This window comes from Anomaloglossus baeobatrachus, chromosome 7 (assembly GCF_048569485.1).
Source record: "Anomaloglossus baeobatrachus isolate aAnoBae1 chromosome 7, aAnoBae1.hap1, whole genome shotgun sequence".
Lineage (NCBI taxonomy): Eukaryota > Metazoa > Chordata > Amphibia > Anura > Aromobatidae > Anomaloglossus > Anomaloglossus baeobatrachus.
The window spans coordinates 107248742-107271242 of NC_134359.1; the positions used below are offsets into that span (position 1 = coordinate 107248742).

Sequence of the window (22501 nt, forward strand, 5' to 3'; positions counted from 1 at the left end):
TGAGCTCCCCTATTCCTAGCCAAAATATGTAGCTCCCTAATCACCCCCCAAAAAATATATGTTCTATCCCCGGACTAACTTGAATAAGCCTTTGAAAATTATGCAAAAATTAGCACAGTATGTCAAAACCTCAGCAAGATTCTCCAGTCCTACTTATCTCTGACTCCAGGTAGCCATCAGTCCGCCCAGAACAGGCCCACTTCATTTGAATTTGGATGATGTTCCTGGACAAAGGAGAAAAAGAAAAATAGAAAAAAAAAAAAAAAAAAGACCAAGGGGAGAGAAGATGGAGAAAGAAAGGAGAAGAACAAAAAAAAAAAAAAAAAAAAAAAAAAAAGAGAGGGGGGGGGGGGGGGAAGAGGACCCAGACTTTGGGATGTTTTCCTCTCTTTTCTCCCTTCCCCCTCCTCCTCTCACCTCCCCAACCCTCTCTCCGTAATGCATCCTCCTCAACGCCTCTCCCTGTTTGGGAAGAGAGAAAAAAAAAAAAAAAAAAAACAGGCAAAAAAAGGAAAAACAATGAGCGAGTTCCAGTTCAGGTATCATGGTTTCTCTCCAAGGGTTGGTTCCTGTGTTCCAGGCGAGAATTATGCTGTCGACCCGGGCTTGGCCTCCTTTCCTCCCTGGTCTCGACTTGCTTTTGTCCCCCAAGACGTCCCACATCTCTTCCTGAGCTTGTGGGGGATCCTCTTCTATTATTCCCTTCTCCACTAGCTCCTTTTTCTTGCCTTTCTGACCTAGTCTTGTTGAGCTCTGCCATGAGAATGTTTTCTGCTTCTTTGTAGTCCTTGTAGTATACAAACGAGCCATTGGGGTTTCTAACTTTCAGTGTAGCAGGGTATAATAGCTGGCACTTTACTTTTTTGTTGTACAGAAATGAGCAAATTTTGGTAAATTCTTTTCTCCTTCTGGATACTTCCGCTGAATAATCCCCAAAAATTAGCAGTCTGTTGCCTTGATATTGTAGTGGACGCTTTCGTTCTCTAAAGGCCCTCAATATTTCCTCCTTATGCTTATAATCAAGGTACTTGACAATCACCTGCCTGGCTCTTATCGGGGTATTCTTGTTTGAGTTTTGGCCCTCTCCCTTATTCGCCTCCTGGTGTCTCAGTGGACCCACTCTGTGGGCTCTTTCAACTCTGAATTTCGCCTTTATGCCCAGGGCCTGCGGTAGCTCCAACTCGCATATATTATCCAACTGTCCAATCGATACAGACTCTGGCAACCCGACTATACGTAGGTTGTTTCGTCTCGATCTGTTTTCCAAATCGTCCGCTTTATCCTTCAAGTATTCATTAGATTTTGCTAGAGCTGCTATTTGTGCTTGCATAGCCAGTATTGTCTCCTCGGAGTCAGATATTCTCTGCTCTGATTCTGCCAGTCTAGAGGCATGGGCATTTATCTGTTTTTGCATATTAGCTAATGATGTTTGTATGGCTGCCTCAATAGCCACTTTAACCTCTTTTGACAAGTGTGATGTCACTTCTTCAGCCAGTTTTTTATAGTCCACATTAAGCTTTTGTGTGTACTTGTCTTGGCCTGCAGGTGGTGCTGTTTTCTTAGTTCTCTTTGTCTGGACTGGGCCACCACCTCCATCCCCCAATAGCTTGCAGGCTTGTGATGTTGGTGTAGTAAGCTGCTTTTTGTTTCCTTTGGAAGGGGTACTATGAATTCTTGCATTTGACTTCCTGTGAGTCTGAGTGGGATTAATCTCCCTGTGCTGTTTGTCAGTTTCATCCTCCAACACTGCTGTGTCTCTGAGCTGCCCTGCTTTGTCTGCATCTTCTCTCCCCTCTGCCTCCATATCTCCTTCATCCTCCCATTGCGATCCACCATCATCAGTCCCCTGCATCCACCTCTCTCCTGCTGTGTCCTCCTCCTCGCTCATATCTTCCTTATCTCCTGTCTCCTCGCTCATATCTCCCTTATCCCTCCCCTTCCAGCTCTGTGTTTGCTTTTCTGTGTCTCTCACCATGCGTTCAGGCTCCTCCCCCATCAGGCTCGGCGCCATTATCTTATCTTCTCCTCTGTCCATATCAAAGCTTCTCCAGGCTGACTCACTGCTCCCAGAGCTTCTCAGGAGGTACCGTTCCATAGCTGTCTGCTTTAGGTAACCTCCTGTGCTGCTCTCTGTTTGGTGGCTCGTCCGGGGGGTCTGTTTTTAGTCGGTTTCTGTGAGGGGTGGCAGGAGATTCTCCTCTAAGCTTCCACCTCAGCCAGGACAGGAACAGGAAGTCCGTTTTTCTCTTTTTATAAATAGCATTTGGGGAAATAACGACAGATTCCATTAGCCTCCTGTTATGGTGTTAATTTGCTGTTTACTAGTGTTACAAAGCTATCTGGTCGCCTTACTGAAAACACAGCTACTGGTAGAAAACTAATTTTACTCCTCCCAAGAGCTGACAACTTTTAGGCACTGGTGTGCTCGGAGCGACTACAGTCACTACTCAGTACACAGTGATTGCCCGTGCCCTGAGCACTCTACGTGTAGTTTTGAATTTTACCATTTCACATCTTGAAAAATTCCAACATTTCCTGCAAAAAGAAAAAAACAACAACAACAGCAACAAAAAACACAAGTCTTCAAATTATTTCAACAGGCCTGCGCCCCACTTTGCCCCACCTATTTTGAAGACTCCTGGCACGAAGAGTTAGGGTCCATCCTGTTTGGGTACATCTTGCCATGATGGGATGGCTGTTACCGCCCCCCTTTTTTATCAAAATAGTGTCAAAGTGCCTTATGCCGTTTACATAAAGAAGGGCACTTGTTTTTACCCTAGGATAAATTTAATCTTTTTTATGATATATTACCCTACTTGGGAATTCCCCCCCCTCCTCACATTTTTTAATATGTGATAGGGTAAAATATACTGAACAAAAATATAAAAACACAACTCTTATTTTTGCTCCCATTTTTCATGATCCAAATTCAAAGATCGAAGACTTCTTATATGTACACGAAAGGCCTTTTACTCTCAAATATTGTTCACTAGTTTGTCTTGGTGTTAGTGAACACGTCTCATTTGCCGAGATAATCCATCCACCTCACAGGTGTGTCATATCAAGATGCGGATTAGACAGCATCATTATTGCACAGGTGTGTTAGGCTGGCCACAATAAAAGGCCACTCTAAAATGTACAGTTTTCTCACACAAAACAATGATACAGATTTGTTTTGAGTTTTGAGGGAGCGCCGTTATTAAAATTTTAGGCAGTTCTTGAGATATCAAACAGTGATGAGTGAGCTGTGATCAGCGGTGAAACGCCGCCCACATCCCAGTCACTCAGGAAGACGGTGGCCCGCCTCAGCTGACGCGACATCACCGGATACCAGAGGTCACGCGAAGGAAGTGAGGACTGCAATAGCTCCGCCCACAGGTTCTATTGGCTACACAAGTTATTTGAGAGAAACCTTGTTTTTCAACATAATATTGATGTGGCCAGTAATGAAAATGGGTGAGCCAAGCCTTTAAGATCACTTGGAAGCCCGGATGGGTGCGACTCGAGTACCAAGTATAAGGGAAGTCAGTGGGGGACTCGCACATTTTTTGGGAAGATTTCCCGTAAAAATCCTGAAGTCCCCCATGGACTTCCATTATACTCCGGTGCTCAAGTTATGCCCATCCGAGCATCAAACTGCTCTTATAAGACTATTGAGCATGTAGTGCTTGCTCAGCATTAAGTTTGCAGCTGGTTTTCTAGAAGAACGACCCCCGCTGACAGCAGAACATCTGAAGTACCTGCACGCTCTTGGCTATTGAGCTTGTAAACACTGTTCTGAAGCTGAACAGGAACATAGCAGGAGGAATAAAGTTATTTTCCTGGCAATGGGGCCCTCAGAGCTGGCACCGAGCAGCCTCAGAACGCTATTAACCTGCAAATAAACCCTTATCTGCAGGTTAATAGCATTTTATTTTACCTGACAGAGTCCCTTTAATTGTTAATCACAAAATTTCAAAATAAAAACACACAACTAGTAAAGACAGTTGCAGAATTGCCTGAATAAAATATATAAATCCCACATATTGAACACCGAATTTAAAAAAAAAAATAAACGAAGCAAGGAGTTTTTTTGATCACCACAAATTAAAACTTTAAAATTATACCAGAAATTTTAATTTTATTAAAGAACTCAGCCAGCTTTAGCACAGCGAGTGAGCTAGACAATGGCGGTGGTCGGTCTCTAGGCAACAAGCTGCTTCAGCACAGCGAGTGAGCTAGACAATGGTGGTGGTCGGTCTCTAGGCAACAAGTTGTAAGCAAGTTTTAATATCTCAAGAAGGGCTGCAAATATTAAATTAGCAATTAATTGCAGAAATACTTTCCAAAAATATATATCTATGCAGATGAGAATAACCCTATATTAGAGTCTACTGAAGGATAAGAATCGCGTTCCAAAAACAATATTGTGATCTTGTACGGCAATTCCTAATAGGCTAAAAAAAAAAATACAATAATACACATGTATTCAAAAATACACAAGAAACCTTTTCAGAGAATGCCGATTTCTTAGAGAGGAGCAGACTATAAACCAGAGAGGCAACCCAGGATGGCAGGGATGACCCTTTGCCAAGGCGGGTCGGAGTGGATTTGATGACTGTATGACAAATATAACAACCAGAACCTTTAATGATCGGAGAGCTGGCAGGGGTTTGGGAAAGGAGCCCAAAATTATATCCCAAAACATAATACCTATAAAAACAAAAAGACACAAAAACAAAATTCTAAAATCAAAGTGTCCTGTGTTTTTATAATTATTTATACACAATTTTTTTTATAGTTCAATGCAAAAAAAAAAAAAAAAAAAAGTTTCAGAATCCTGTAGTGTTTTATATTTTCCACTAGATGTCAGCAGCTAAACACAATACTTTTTTTTGCAACTTTGTATCTTTTTCTCATTCCCTTAAAAGGGGATAAAAAAATTGTTTAAAAGAACAGAGAGTCCTCAGTGGTTGATACCTTTTAATGGCTAACTGAAAAGATGGTAATAATTGCAAGCTTTCGAGACTACTCAGGTCTCTTCATCAGGCATGGTATAACACAAAATCTGAAGAGTCACGTATTTATACACAACAGGGCTTAGAATAGTGCAGTAAAAAAAAAAAAACAAAAAAAAAAAAAAAAAAAAAAAAAAAAAAACTGCACTATTCTAAGTCCTGTTGTTATCTCTACTGGCTAACACGGTACAAAGATATATTTTACTTGTATCAAAATGGAGGATACCAGAATGTACCGCATCTTTATGGAACTAAAGACACTTCTGAAGAAACGCGCACAACTGGACAGCGACATATTTTTCTTATAACTTGTTCTTTTTTTTTTTTACTGCACTATTCTAAGTCCTGTTGTGTATAAATACGTGACTCTTCAGATTTTGTGTTATACCATGCCTGATGAAGAGACCTGAGTAGTCTCGAAAGCTTGCAATTATTACCATCTTTTCAGTTAGCCATTAAAAGGTATCAACCACTGAGGACTCTCTGTTCTTTTAAACAATTTTTTTATCTCTACTGGCTAACACGGTACAAAGATATATTTTACTTGTATCTTAAAAGGGGAAACATTTACCAGGGGAATGTAAAAACCAAAAGGAAAAAAACCAAAACACACATTTGATTAAAAGTTCTAGAAAATAAAAATATGTAACATTATATTAACCTTATGGAAAATGTAGACAAAAAAGACTGACGACACTCACCAAACTGAAATGTGAACAGGTGCATAACTGAACATGACATAACATACAAAAAAAGATAGTTGCACTCTGAAATGCCAAAGTATGAAAACCATGAATGTGTGAATATAGACCTGCATTACTGCTAAGGGAAATTAAGAAAAATGAGATATTTAGCATATATAAACAGCCATTTGTATATCTGCCCAGTTGCCACGTCATGGCATATCTCGTAACTGGTCTATATTCACACATTCATGGCTTTTCATAATTTAGCATTTCAGAGTCTTATTTTGTACTTTATGTTATGTTCAGTTATGCACCTGTTCACATTTCAGTTTGGTGAGTGCCGTTAGTCTTTTTTGTCGATATTCAAGAGGGTCATACCTTCTGACCGTGCACCCCTCCCCCACTTGCCACAGGTAATTTTATCCTATATAGCAGGTTCCTACTTGCCCATACACAGGAGGTTTTTTTTTAACCCAGAAAGATGCTTCAGCATAGAGTAGGTACCCAGTTACGAGATATGTCATGACGTGGCGACTGGGCAGATATACGAATGGCCGTTTATATATGCTAAATATCTCATTTTTCTTAGATTTCCCTTAGCAGTAATGCAGGTCTATATTCACACACTTATGGAAAATGCATCATATCGTCCAATACTAACTGGTGGTAAAAAAAAAAAGCTTTACAAATTGTCGCAATTTTGCCAAAATGCCTTCCACAGGTGAAATGCGCTTATTTAACTTGCTTCACCTATGGCAAAAGTAAAGGCAAAAATTGCAAAAAAAGTGGCACTTGTAGGATTGTTTTCCTTGATGTGACCGTTCCATCATGTCTTCTGATCACACTAGAGAACCAACAAGAGGTTGTTTATTTTAATAAGCGCCTAATTAGCAATTACTTATTCTGCTTTATATTGAAAGCTAAAAAAGGTCAGCAAGCACCTCACATGAAAAAGAATGATTTGTGCAGGGTCTGCAGGTGGCGCATTCATTGCAGGAGGTCTCTTCAGCAGTTTGAAGTCTCCCACTAATCACTTCTCTGAAAAGGTTATTGCAGGATTAATTCATTGACAATACAAACAAGACGTCCTAATTATGGATATTTTTACACAGACCAAATCTGAAAAAAGAGAAAATGTTCTTCTGCTGTATTTCTGATCACTGCACATTAGCAGAAAAGGGTATTGTTGTGACCTGGAAATGAACATTAAATAGAATTCTATTGCAGTAGTGATAAAAAAAAAAAATTAACTCTCGTATGAAGGTTTGTTTCTTCAGGACAAGTTGGATTTTATTTTTTTTAAAGGCTCAATTATATATAAAAAAAAAAAAATGTAGCCCCTTCACCCCCGAGCCTGTTTTCACGTTCATGACCAGGCCTTTTTTTTTTTTTTTTGCAATTCTGACCAGTGTCACTTCATTATGTAATAACTCTGGAACGCTTCAAGCAATCCCAGTAATTGACTTTTTTTTTTACATATTGTACTTCATGATGGATGATATAGGTTGTGTGTAATTGTGAAAATATTGTAAATTAAGAGAAAAATTTGAATATTTCACTATTTTCACACTTTGAATTTTAATGCCCTTAACACCTTCACGACCGGTCAATTTTGCGCATTCCGTTTTTTTTTTCGCCATTCATCCAAGAGCGGTGTTTTTTTAATTTTTCTGTCAATATGGTCCTGTGAGGGCTTGTTTTTTGCGGAACGAGTTGTACTTTTAGATGAAAACTATTGGTTTTACCATATAGTGTACTGGAAAATGGCAAAATAAATTACAAATGCGGAAAAATTGCAAAAAGAGTGCACTTGCACGATTGTTTTTGAGATTTTCTTCACTGTGTTCACTATATGGTAAAACTGATGTGTCGGTGTGATGCCTCAGGTCAGTGCGAGTTCATAGACACCAAATAGGTATAGGTTTACTTTTATCTGGGGGGGGGGGGGGGGTAAAAAAAAAAAATCAGAAGTTTGTCCAAAAAAGTAGCACACGTTTTGCGCCATTTTCCACAACCCATATTTTCAATTTTCGGGATCTATGTCTCAGTGACTGCTTATTTTTTGCATCTCGAGCTGACGGTTTTATTGGTACCATTTTTGCGTAGATGCTACCTTTTGACCGCCTGTTATTGCATTTTGTGGAAAATTTGCTGCGACCAAAAAACAATTTTGGAGTTTGACATTTTTTTCACGCTACACCGCCCAGATTAATTGATTTTATATTTTGATAGATCGGGCATTTCTGAGCACGGCGATACCAAATGTGGGTATGTTTCTTATCTTTTTAAATCACCACGTGACCCTGTGCTACCATGACAATCATTGGATCCACGTGATCACGTCATGGGTCTTCCGGTGTCGGGCGGTGAGTAAACTTTAACTGCAACCGCGATTGTAATGGCGCTGTGACATTTTGAGAGCGCCATTTAAGGGGTTAATAGGTACATGTCACCTGTACAAATCAGCTGGTATGTGCACGGATCTCCCCCCCCCACCCGGCTGCCCACAGCAGCCGGGTGGGATTAACACTATGACCGCTGGTATGTAATTTTACTGCCCATGGTTGTTAAGGAGTTAAATACTAGAGTTACATGACAAAAAATGAATAAATAACATTTCCCACAAATTATTTACATCAGCCCAATTTTTGAAACATTTATCTTTTTATAAAGTTAGAAGGGTTCAAAGTTTATCAACAATTTTTAAATTTTTCCGACAAACTTTTTTTTTTTTTTTTTCAGAGACCACATCTCATGTGAAGTAACTGAAAGGCCTATGTGACAGAAAATATCCAAAAGGGACGCCATTCTAAAAGCTGCACACCTCACACTGCTCAAGATCACATTCAAGAAGTATATTAACCCTTTAGGTGCTTCACAGGAAATGCAATATGGAAGGAAAAAAAAAAAAAGAAAAAAAAAATACTTTTGCAGACAAAAATGTCACTTTAGCCCCAAATTTAGCATTTTCACAAAAAGTAACATGAGAAAATTAACCATAAACTTTGTCATGCAATTTCTCCTGAGTACAGCAATATCCGATATGTAGTGGAAAACTACTGTTTGGGCGCATGACAGGGCTTGGAAAGGAAGGAGCGCTATGTGAATTCTAGAACTCAATATTCTCTGGAGTGCCTAAACAGTGGAGCTCCCCCATAAGTGACCCCATTTTGGAAACTAGACCCCTCAAAGAATCTAAATGTTTAGTGAGCACCTTGAACCCCCAGCTGCTATACAGAATTTTAGAACATTGAGCTGTGAAAATTAATACATTTTTACCACAAAAATGTTGCTTCTGTCCCAAATCTTTCATTTTCACAAAGTAAACAGGAGAAAATGCACAGTACAATTTGTTGTGCAATTTCTCCTGAGTATGCGGATACCTCTTTTGTGGTGTAAATCTACTGTTTGGGCGTACAGCTGGGTTCAGAAGGGAAGGAGCGCTATTTGAATTTTAGAGCGCCATTTTGTCTTGAATAGATTGTAGGAGTTATGTCACATTTGAAGAGCCCATGAAGTGCTTAAACAGCAAAAAAAACAAACAAACAAAACAGAAGTGAACCCATTGTGGAAATTACACCTCTTAAGGAATTTATTTAGGGGTGTAGTGAGCATTTTTCACCCTCCAGTGATTCACAGAATTGTAAACCATTGGGCTGAGTAGATGAACATTTTTTTAGTATTTCCAAAACAATGTTGCTTTGGTTCCAAGTTTTTAATTTTCAAAAGGGGTAATAGCTGAACACAAACAGTAAAATTTATTAGACAATAACTTCTGAGTTCACTAATACCCCAAATATGGTTGAACACTACTTTTAAGGCACAGTGCAAAGCTCAGAAGGGAAGGAGCACCATATTGCAATGCAGATTTTGCTGGAATGGTTTGGGGTTCCATATCTTATTGCCATAGTCCCTTCTAGAAAAGCAATCCCCCTATGACCCAACTTTACACCCCTCAATTTAATCATCAAGGGGTACAGTGAGTATGTTGACACTACATGCGCCTCACAGAATTTTACATTATTCAGTAGTGAAAAAGAATTAATTTTCCCACTAAAATGTTTTCAACCCTAAGTTTTTAATTTTTTTTTTATAGTGGCAAAGGGGAGAAATTGGACAACAAGCCGTGTGGTCCATTTTTTCCTGAGTGTGCCAATACCCTCCATGTAATCGGGAACCAATTTTAAGGCATAGTGCAAAGCTCAGAAGGGAAGGAGCACCATATCAGAATGCAGATTTTGCAGTTATGGTTTGCAGGTTCCATAACAATAGAACCCCCCCCCATAAGTGACCCTATTTTACAAACCATAGCTCTCAATGAATTCATCTAGGGGTGCAATGACCATTTTGATACCATAGGTGTGTCACAAAATTTTGTACCATTGGGTGATGAAGAAAAAATTAAATTGTTAGCACAAAAATTTTGTTTTAGCCCCAGATTTTACATTTTCACCTGGAGAAAATGGGTAACAATGTCACCAAAACGTGTCACACAATTTCTGCTGAGGTTGGCAATACCTCATATGTGGCTGTACAGTATTGCTTAACCACATGACGAGACTAGCGCTATTTGACCCTTGGAGCACAGATTTTCCTAGAATAGTTTGCATACTCCATACACAAAGCCCCTAAGTGCCAGAAGAGCAGAATCCCCTCAAGTGTTCCCATTTTGGAAATGGCACAGTCTAAATTTAGCCACAGGTATAGTGACTATTTTGACTCCATGGGTGGTTTCCACAGACAGAAGTGAATGTTGCCGAGTGAAAAATGCATATCTGCCGTTGTAGTGTCAAGTATGTTGTAGTGGCCAGCTCGAGCTTCAGGAGACATGCACCTGGTAAATTAAGCAGGCTCTCCTCACTGCAGAAATGTGAAACATGTGGACCTATGTGTGGTTTAGGCACATTGTCTAGCTCAGAAGAGAGGGTTGCATTTGGATTTGGGTGTGCAGATTTTGTAGGATATTTTTTTTTGTGGGGAAGCCATGATGCTTTTCTAGAGCCTGTGTATTTTCAGTAATGTGAAAGCCCCCTATATTTCCATTGATAGGTGACAGACCTGAGTGGAGGCTTGTTTTTTTTTGTGTCATGAACTTTTATTGGGAACATTTTACATTATTTGTTAGATCACATTTATCCTGTGCACTTATTTTGGGGTTTACATCTAAATTTCTGAATGACCAGATTCAGATGAACCCCCCCCCCCCCGAGGAATCCGTTCATTATAGTGAGGCATCAGAGTTACTCTGGCCTGTGTTCAGCTGTGTCACTATCAGAAGTACACAAAACTGTCCGACTGTGCGTTTATGAATACTTAAAAAGCTGAACGCCGCTAGATTATATACCAGAGACAATCCAGTGTCTCCATCTGCCTCATTTTACGAAATCGTCAGCTGTTGGGGGCTCTGCCTGAATCACGTATTTCAGAGATTTACATGTAAACCCCGGTGTTAGCGCTCAGCATAGAACGCAGGATAAATGTGAGCCGAGCCTGTGATCTTTGGGATGCAGAATAATAAAAAAAAAAAAAAAACAAAAAAAAAAACCACACAACAGCAGCATGTTTATTTATAGTATTTATTTTCTAAGCCATTCACCAATTAGTATAAGCAAGAAGACTTTTTTCTTCTTCGAGTTTGTGCGATTACAGCAACACCAAGTTTATATTGGGTTTTTATGTTTGGCAACTATCACACTAAAATAATGCTTGAAAAAAATTTTAACTTTCAAAATATGGTGATGCAAAAACTTTTTTTTTCATTTTTCTGCTGACAGGCATGTGAAGGGCTTGTTTTGTGCGGGATGCGTTAACTTTTTTTATTGGTACTATTTTCGGGCACAACATTTTTTGATCGCTTCTTATTCTAATTTTTACGAGGCAGAATGAATAAAAACCAGCAATTCAGAAATTATTTTTTGGGGTGGTTATAGGGTTGTTCCCAGTTTGGTAAAAGTGATTACACGGCTTTAATCCTCGGGACAGGACAGCACTGCATTTACACATGTCAGTGAGACACTGACAGATTGCCTCTTGGGCCATGCTCCTGGCATGGTCTAACAGGCCACTGTAGCCAGATAGTCCAGAGGTCATCATTTGATCTTGATATGCCATGGCAATGATCAGGACCCCATTACGGAGATTCTGATCAGATGGAAGTGGGATATTCATTGTGGTATTTATGTGGTTAAACAGCCAGAGGCAGTGCGGGCAACGTCCCTGGCTGTGACAGACGTTTCTCGGCTAGTACTTCAGGTGGCAGCGATCACAAGAGCACAGTTTCTGTGCCTGCATGACTGCCAGGATGTACCAGTATGTCCATTTGCGAGAACGTACCACAAAATAGGATGTACTTGTAAGTCCATTGTAAAAGGAATTACCAAAACATCAAAATTCTCACATAAAAAAAAAAAATTATTAGCAGATAACTTTATGACCACTAAAGGTCCAATCATCCCAAGAATGAGATCTTTATCCCCTTCACAACCAAGCGATTTCTGTTTTTGCTCTTTCGTTTTTTCCACCCCTTATTACAAGAGCCATAACTTTATTTTTCCTGTTGACACAGCCTTGTGAGGGCCTGTTCTTTGCAGGATGAGTTTGACTTTTGAGTGGTACCACCCATTTTATCATCATGTGATGCAAGTCCACAAATTATTTTTTTTCCAGTGTTTATTTTACAGTAATAAGAACTGGCAATACAATGCTTCAGGTCAGAACGATTACGCAGATACCAAACATGCATAGATTTTGCTTTATTTAAGTAGTTTAATAAAGAAAATTCTGAAATTTCTTTTTTTAAAAAAACAATAAGTTTGCTTTTGTAATCATTTTCCAAGCACCGTAATGGTTTACATTTTGGGGATACAGAGCTGTGTTAATGATTATTTTTGCACCCTGAGCCAATGTGTTTCTTGGTTACATCTTTGAGTGGATACAATGTTATTATCAGCTCATTACTTTTTCTGTTGCAGCGGGCAAAAAAGAAAAAAACAATTCTAGCGTTTTGATTTTTGGGTAGTTTCTTTGTTTACCAATTGGATTAATGCACTGAGCAGTTGGCCAAGAGTGCACAAAGGCCCCATCACATCAATATCTACTACAACGGCTTTTAAACAAAACCAATTAAAAATATGAAAGACTGACTTTAATGCCGGGATCAGACAAGAATCGGATCTGATATGCTAATGAACCTCAGCCCAGGCTCTGCTGTGAGCATTTGCCGAGTGTCATTTCACCGAGATCCGGTCCTGTGGATCGGAGCACAGGTCTGGAGAAGAGGGAGAGATTAATCTCCATCTTCTCCATTGCCTGTCTCTGTGTATATCGCACTGCACTCGGAAGTCTTTAACCCCTTCAGCCCCCGGGGCACTTTCCGTTTTTGTTTTTTTTGCTCCTTTTCTTCCGAGAGCCGTAACTCTTATTTTTCCGTCAATCTTGCCATATGAGGGCTTGTTTTTTGCGGGACGAGTTGTATTTTTAAATCAAACCATAGGTTTTACCATATAGTGTACTGGAAAACAGCAAAAAAAATTCCAAATGTGGAAAAACTGCAAAAAAAGTGTGATCGCACAATAGTTTTTGGGATGTTTTATTCACAGTGTTCACTATATGGTAAAACTGATGTATCTATGTGATGCCTCAGGTCGGTGCGAGTTTGTAGGCACCAAACCTGTATAGGTTTACTTGTATCTAAGGGGTTAAAAAAGATTCACAAGTTTGTCCAATAACAGTGGTGTACGTTTTGCGTCATTTTCCGAAACACGTAGCGTTCTCATTTTTCGGGATCTATGGCTCAGTGACTGCTTATTTTTTGCGTCTCGAGCTAACATTTTTAATTGTACCATTTTTGCGCAGATGCTATGTTTTGATCGCCTGTTATTGCATTTTGCGTAAGACATGCGGCGACCAAAAAACGTAATTTTGGCGTTTGGAATTTTTTTGCCACTACACAGTTTACCAATCAGATTAATTGATTTTATACTTTGATAGATCGGGCATTTCTGAACGCAGCGATACCAAATATGTGTATATTTATTTATTTTTTAACCATTTAAATTTCAATGGGGTGAAAGGGGGTGATTTGAACTTTTAGGTTTTTTGATGTTTTTTTAAAAAAGGGGGTGGGGCTTAACGGGACAGGCTCTATGACGGATAGATCCGTCCAAGGTCATGAAGGGGTTAAAGTGCAGTCCGATGTTTCACATGCACCCATAGACTTGTATAGGGGCCAGTGATGCAAGACTTGCTGACAACTGCAGCATGCTGCAACTTTTTCCTCAATCCAAATTCGCCTGAGAAAAAAAAAAAAAATCTCAGTTTAGAACTGCCCCATGGAATAATATTGGCCAGAGTGGATTGTGATTATCTTATCGCATTCTACTCGGCCGATTTATACGCTCGTGTGCAAGAGCCGTAACACTTGTGTAATTACTACATAGGGGAATATTATTGTTTTATTTAAGTAGCCATTAAAACCTGCGGTAGCTGTGTATCATTTTGTTTCCAACAGGAAGGACAGAAAATGGTTTACTTCATTAAAGTGAACCTGTCAGGGGCAATATGCATCCAGGACCACGAGCAGTTCTGGGTGCATATTGCTAATCCCTGCCTAATCGTCCCTGTATACACTAGCATACATAAAGAGATGTTTACAAAAAGTATTTCTAAAGATCTTTTATGGTATGCTAATAAGCGAGGAGACTAGTCCTGAGGGCATTAGTTCCCCTGGTTAGTCGCCCGCATTAGCATGTTAGCAGGTCCCTGTAGGCGTGTTAAGATCCTATTGAATATACAGTGTGAGGCTATGTGCGCATGTTACGTAAATACATGCAGTTACGCTGCGCTAACTGCATGCGTCCTGCGTCCCCTGCAAAGTCTATGGAGATTGTGCAGGGGCCGTGCGCACGTGGCGTCTTAGAGTGCAGCTGCTGCCCGAAGCGCTGCGTTCTAAGAAGTGACATGTCACTTCTTCCGTGCGCTTTGCCGGCAGCCCCTGCTCTGTCTATGGCAGGAGCTGCAGGCAGAGCGCATGGAATCGGCTTTTTTTTTTCTCTACGGACATTTTCTGCAGCGATTTGAAGCGCACGTGTGCTCTTCAGATCGCTGCAGAAATTTCTGCAGGGCTAGTACGCAACGTGCGCACATAGCCTTACAGGATGATCTCACTTACCTGAAGAAGGAGCCTTGATGCTCTGAATGCTTGATAATATCATTTTCTGATTAGCCTATAAAAAGGTATCACTCCAAAAATACTTTTGTCAGTCTTGGGACATAGTATTTCAAAACACTATGTTAAAAGAAAACTGTCCAGCTCTCATACAACAAATTGGTTTTAGTAAATATCCCTTAAAATATCAATTCTGTACCATATCCACTGGTCCTCATTTATTCCTCTTACATATTTCTTGAAAGTAACATCAGTTCTATGAATCTCCAGAAGCAGTGGCTTCTACAGAGGAGACTGACGTTTATTACTCTAACCATAGAATTTAACTTTACAGATATGTAACAATTCTTTTAGTGAAGTCTGAAACGTGTAAGCGTCTTGATGGGTCAGCAATTCACATCACAGACAGGAGATTTCTGCAGCTTCTACTGAAGGAAAGCAAGTGCCGCACTATGAGACGTACCTTCACAGGCTTCAGGTAGGAGGTGGATTTTGTAGACTTCTGTAACTTGGGATGACCAGGAAGATGCCTTGCTGTTATGTAGCCTAGAAAAAAAATGAAATCTATTTTTAGTGCTTGATAACAGATGGCTCTAGAAAATCCTCCTCAATACGGCGGAAGAGTTGGCTGCGTCTCTGCCATTTTACATACGTAATGAATAATCTTATGCCAGCAATTCAGCTCCAGCCATGCTGAACACCAGTGACTGTGCAAACACTGCATGTTGTTTCATGTAAGCTAATATATCAATAATAAACAATGGGTGAAATGTATTACCAATTACACTAGTCATTCAAAATTCATCTATTCATTAACTAAGGGCAGGGAAAAAAAAAAAACAGAAAGAAGGGAGCGTAGGCCTGTTTGTGTTTACTAAGCAAGTCCGGAGCTCAAGGTATTCACATCCGAGGAGTCAAGAAACCGTCATACCCCATACCCATAGGAGAAGGAATGCCCCACAGAGCTTCACTTTGTTATGAAATGAAATTTGGCATTAAAAGAATTTATAAAAAGAAAAAAAAAATGCATAACTACAGAGCCTTGCAAAAGTATTCGGCACCCCTTGAATTTTTCAACCTTTTCCCACATTTCAGGCTTCAAACAGAAATATAAAACATTTTAAATTTTTGTTGAAGAATCAACAAGTGGGACACAATTGTGAAATTGAACGAAATTTATTGCTTATTTTAAAACTTTTTTAAAAGAGAATAAACTGAATATTGGGGTGTGCAATATTATGTGTCCCCTTTTACTTTCAGTGCAGCAAACTCACTCCAGAAGTTCATTGAGAATCTCTGAATGATCCAATGTTGTCCTAAATGACTAATGATGATAAATATAAGCCCCCTGTGTGTAATGAAGTCTCCGTATAAATGCACCTGCTCTGTGATAGTCTCAGTGTTCTGTTTAAAGCACAGAGAGCATCATGAAGACCAAGGAACACAACAGGCAGGTCCGTGATACTGTTGTGGAGAAGTTTAAAGCCGGATTTGGTTACAAAAAGATTTCCCATAATTTAAACATCCCAAGAAGCACTGTGCAAGCGATCATATTGAAATGGAGTATTGAAAAGGATATTGAAAAGGAGTATCATACCACTGCAAATCTACCAAGACCCAGCCGTCCCTCAAAAATTTCATCTCAAACAAGGAGAAGACTCATCAGAGATGCAGCCAAGAGGCCCATGATCACTCTGGATGAACTGCAGCGATCTACAGCTGAGGTGGGAGAGTCTGTCCATAGAACAACAATCAGTCGTACACTGCACAAATCTGGCCTTTATGGAAGAGTGGCAAGGGGAAAGCCATTTCTCAAAGATATCCATAAAAAGTGTTGTTTAACATTTGCCACAAGCCACCTGGGAGACACCAAACATGTGGAAGAAGGTGCTCTGGTCAGATGAAACCAAAATCGAACGTTTTGGGCACAAAGCCAAACGATATGTTTGGCGTAAAAGCAACACAGCTCATCACCCTGAACACACCATCCCCACTGTCAAACATGGTGGTGGCAGCATCATGGTTTGGGCCTGCTTTTCTTCAGCAGGGACAGGGAAGATGGTTAAAATTAATGGGAAGATGGATGGAGCCAAATATAGGACCATTCTTGAAGAAAACCCATTGGAGTCTGCAAAAGACCTGAGACTGGGACGGAGATTTGTCTTCCAACAAGACAAGGATCCCAAACAAAGCAAAATCTACAATGGAATGGTTCAAAACTAAACATATCCAGGTGTTAGAATGGCGAAGTCTAAGTCCAGACCTGAATCCAATCGAGAATCTTTGGAAAGAGCTGAAAACTGCTGTTCACAAACGCTCTCCATCCAACCTCACTCAGCTCCAGCTGTTTGCAAAGGAAGAATAGGCAAGAATTTCAGTCTCTTGATGTGCAAAACTGATAGAGACATACCCCAAGCGACTTGCAACTGTAAATCGCAGCAAAAGGTGGCGCTACAAAGTATTAACTTAAAAGGGGATGAATAATATTGCACACCCCAATTTTCAATTATTTATTTTCTTAAAAAAAGTTTAAAATAAGCAATCAATTTTGTTCAACTTCACAATTGTGTCCCACTTGTTGATTCGTTACCATAAAATTTAAATTTTTATCTTTATGTTTGAAGCCTGAAATGTGGGAAAAAGGTGGAAAAAAAAAAAAATCAAAGGGGCTGAATACTTTCGCAAGGCACTGTATATGTAAAGCTAGAAGCCTGACCCAAACAGAACCTGATATGCGCAAGTCCTGAAAATAGGCACATTTCTGTCACAATGGTGACGATAATATGAAGCAAACTGTGTATTACACCCCTGGATTCACAGGAAGGGTGAAGATGACAGTAACGGGCTGTGCGCTCCCTAAATATTGCAGCTAGAGCTTTGATCCTAGCTAATTACCTGCTCTATTAAATCATATCAAGATCTAAGCTGCAGCCGTGATAATCTAGCTATGGTAATCATTTAGTCACGACATATAACATTGGCAGTGAAACCGTGGAAAAGAGTTTCTAAGTTTCAACAAATGTAAGTTTGTCTTTGTAGACTCCGGGGTGGTATAATATGTTCCATCACTCTGTATACATCCCTTGCAGTTTTTATGTTCTCTGCAGCCAATTAAAGAGAATCGGTCACCAAATTTTTGCCACCTAATCTGAGAGCATCATTACGTAGGGGCAGAGACCTGGATTCCAGTGATTTATCACTTACTGGGCTACTTGCTGTAGTTGTGAAAAAAAAAAAAAATCACTGTTTTATCAGCATGAGATAATCACTACAGGTCTAGTAAATCTGATGGTATGTAGGCCCCCATATAATATGACCCCCCCACACTGATTGACATCACTGTGTACTCTGTGCATAGGCAGAAAGCTGCCAATCAGTGGTGTGGGTGGGGTTATACAGAGCTCAGCATTCAGGGAACTGGTTAATCTGCAGCAGATAAAACAGGGATTAAGCACCTCAGTAAGTGATTCATCAATAGTATCAGAGTCTCATTCCCTACATCATGGTACTCAGATGGGGAAGTAAAAATCTGGTGACAGAGATTAAATGTTTAATTTAAAAATAATCTAAGTGTATAACTCTGTCCAGTCATGTGATGGGCACAGGCGCTTGGCCATTTACAAGATGCAACTCTCATAACCGTCCTGGAACCAGTCCTGTACCCATCACATGAATGGTAAAGACTTTTAGTATCCACCGAGTACACAATCAAAGCTCTTACTGAATGACAGCAAGCAGAGATCTGGAAAACCCCCTGGAATTAATGCTGAAAATATATTGGCATACACAAATAAGGCAGTTAAATCTAACACTTGTTTACAGAGACCAGAATGCACCTTTCAATTGAGATCCAATATATGGGCTATCAATAAGAGTCACAAGAAAACATTTACACGCACTGTACAGTTTGTTCTTTAAGTAGAATTGGAAAATTGTTTTGGGAAGAAGACATCTGTGCAAAATTTTGCCCAAAGATTCACTTGGTCAGCCTGTCCCTGCCATCATACTTTAATGGGAACCATCATTACACTGCCTTGTGAAAGTATTCAGCCCCTTGAATTTTTCAACCTTTTCCCACATTTCAGGCTTCAAACATAAAGATAAAAATTTTAATGTTATGGTGAAGAATCAACAACAAGTGGGACACAATTGTGAAGTTGAACGATATTTATTGCTTATTTTAAACTTTATTAAAAAATAAATAACTGAAAATTGGGGCGTGCGATATTATTCGTCCCATTTAAGTTTTAATACTTTGTAGCGCCACCTTTTGCTGTGATTACAGCTGTAAGTCGCTTGTGATATGTCTCTATCGGTTTTGCACATCGAGAGACTGAAATTCTTGTCCATTCTTCCTTTGCAAACAGCTGGAGCTGAGTGAGGTTGGATGGAGAGCGATTGTGAACAGCAGTTTTCAGCTCTTTCCACAGATCCTCGATTAGATTCAGGTCTGGACTGTGACTTGGCCATTCTAGCACCTGGATACGTTTATTTGTGAACCATTTCATTGTAGATTTTGCTTTATGTTTGGGATCATTGTCTTGTTGAAAGACAAATCTCTGTCCCAGTCTCATGTCTTTTGCAGACTCCAACAGGTTTTCTTCAAGAATGGTCCTGTATTTGGCTCCATCCATCTTCCCATCAATTTTAACCATCTTCCCTGTCCCTGCTGAAAAAAAAGCAGGCCCAAACCATGATGCTTCCACCGCCATGTTTGACAGTGGGGATGGTGTGTTCAGGGTGATGAGCTGTGTTGCTTTTACGCCAAACATATCCTTTGGCATTGTGCCCAAACAGTTTGATTTTGGTTTCATCTGACCGGAGCACCTTCTTCCACATGATTGGTGTGGCTCCCAGGTGGCTTGTGGCAAACTTTAAATTACACTTTTTATGTATATCTTTGAGAAATGGCTTTCTCCTTGCCACTCTTCCATAAAGGCCAGATTTGTGCAGTGTACGACTGATTGTTTTCCTATGGACAGACTCTCCCACCTCAGCTGTAGATCTCTGCAGTTCATCCAAAGTGATCATGGGCCTCTTGGCTGCATCTCTGATCAGTCGTCTCCTTGTTTTAGATGAAAGTTTGGATGGACGGCCGGGTCTTGCTAGATTTGCAGTGGTATGATACTCCTTCCATTTCAGTATGATCACTTGCACAGTGCTTCTTGAAATGTTTAAAGTTTTTGAAATCTTTTTGTAACCAAATCCGCCTTTAAACTTCTCCACAACAGTATCACGGACCTGCCTGTTGTGTTCCTTGGTCTTCCTGATGCTCTCTGTGCTTTAAACAGAACACTGAGACTATCACAGAGCAGGTGCATTTATACGGAGACTTTATTACACACAGGGGGCTTATATTTATCATCATCAGTCATTTAGGACAACATTGGATCATTCAGAGAACCTCAATGAACTTCTAGAGTGAGTTTGCTGCATTGAAAGTAAAGCGGATGCATAATATTGCACGTCCCAATTTTCAGTTATTTCTTTTTTTTTTAAAAAAAAAAAAATTTAAAAATAAGCAATAAATTTAGTTCAATTTCACACTTGTTGTTGATTCTTCACCAGAACATTAACATTTTTATCTTTATGTTTGAAGCCTGAAATGTGGGAAAAGGTTGAAAAATTCAAGGGAGCCGAATACTTTCGCAAGGCACTGTATATGGAATCTACTGGGTTTCCCGATATCATCAACTGTTGAGGTATGGGTGCAGATTTCTTTATCCCACTAAGGCGTTGAGTTACATAATAACGTTGCAGTGGTTGAAGAATAGAAATACAATACTACTTATGGAAGGACAACTATGCAGGCTGTCACTGATACCCACAGGAGTTGTGAATAGCAGATCGGAGACAGGACTAGTCCGGGGAATACACTCTGCTGGGTTAGGATATGCAATGCTGCAGGGTCAAACGTGATCCATCAAACCCAGCAGCAATAGTAGAGCAGAATAGAGACATCTGTACCCACATTGCTATACTAGCCATTGGGGGACATTCAGGAAAATGGATAGGTTACCCGTCACCTCAAATCACCAGGCGTCAAATTTACCGTACTGTGCTTGATTGCGGTCATTAACCCCTACCCAACAAGATCAATTAGTTTTTTCATCATTTTATAAGAAGCAGAACTTTATTTTTCTGTCAACATATATGTACGGGTTGTTAATTTTAGTGGAACAAGTTCTAATTTTTAACGACTCCAGTCATTTATCACATAACATGGTGGAAAATGGGGTAAAAAAAAAAAAAATCTGAGTGTGGTAACATTATGGGGGGCACACCCAAAATTCTGACATTCTCCCATCATGATTGATATAATTGTAATCAAACTGCCATGGACAAACTCATCCAGGTTTTTTTTTTGTTTTAAAAAAAACACAACACGCACACACTCACACCCCTTAACACCAACTATAAAAAAATATATACTTTGCTTGTTTTGTGTTTTTCCATGACTCAAAACGTTTTCATTTTGCAGGCCATGGAGCTGGAAGAGGATATTGGTAAGTTACTATTTATGTATATTTTCTATTCACTATGAAACCCCATTTAAAAGAGCACAAATAGAACATGTAAAACTATGGAGCATCTTACAAATTAGTCAAATCATTAATTTTATTAATTTCTGCATAGTACACGTTTATGAAGAAAGAAGGCGATGACAGAACTGAAATGATACGCCCTGCATTTCATACACATCATCGCCAACTTATTCCATCCAGATCAATAAAGTTAAAGGATTCCATCTCCATGATCCTATTCCAATATGTAGTAAGCGGAATATTATATTATTATTATTATTATTATTATTATGCTATAATAATAGAAAATACCTCCACTTAGAAATGTAGTATAGTTCTCCTGATATAGCACTGTTTCTTACCTCATGTGCAGCTTAGATATCCATGATTATGACCACGAGCAACTGACTGTTGCTATATGAATGGAATTAGCCATGGATACCTAAGCTGCAATGCCCTGCACATGAGGTAAGAAACTAACTAAAATCAGAAAATTTCTAATTGGAGGTATTTGCTTATATTATTATTACGCCTACTACATATTGGGATAAGATCATGGAAATTGGAATAACCATTTAAAAGGGTTATTTATTTTATTATTATTTTTTTTTTTTTACAAAGCAAAGTGATTGCATAACGATTATTAAAGGAGTAATCCACGTACAACCTCCTGCTCAGTCAGTATGTTTCCTTCCATTCCCTCCCCCCAAAGTAAAACAACAACAAACTATACTCACTTCTGGTGTCGGCACTGGCTCTCCCAGGTCTGGCGTGACATATCATCATGCGATCAGTGCATTAATAATCAGACACTTCACTGTCCTCTTCATCAGAAAGAGGAAATCATAGCTGCCCCTTTAATATACATACCAAGCCCAACAAAAGGTTCTTGACCTGATGTCTTTTTTTCATCTCTATCTGCCCCATTGCAATCCAGTGTCACATGCTGAATGGACATTTGGCACATTAGCTAATCTATGTATACAATACACTCCATGCTCCTGTACACAACTCTGACAACAAGTTTTACCTTCTTCCATATACATTAATATAGCTTTAAGTTTATATCATTGATCTGCTGCACTTGGTTACAGGGCACTCAGCTGGAGGGTAAGAAAAGGGCAACAA

General features: G+C 39.5%; 1 protein-coding gene across 1 annotated transcript in view; it reads right to left on the minus strand.

The window, feature by feature from the left end:
- ADARB1 (adenosine deaminase RNA specific B1) overlaps window positions 1-22501 on the minus strand; it is a 156717-nt gene that overhangs the window by 86121 nt on the left and 48095 nt on the right. Inside the window, exon 2 of the mRNA XM_075317572.1 lies at window positions 15313-15395. The gene's annotated coding sequence lies outside the window, so the exon portion shown is untranslated. The remainder of the gene's footprint in view (window positions 1-15312; window positions 15396-22501) is intronic.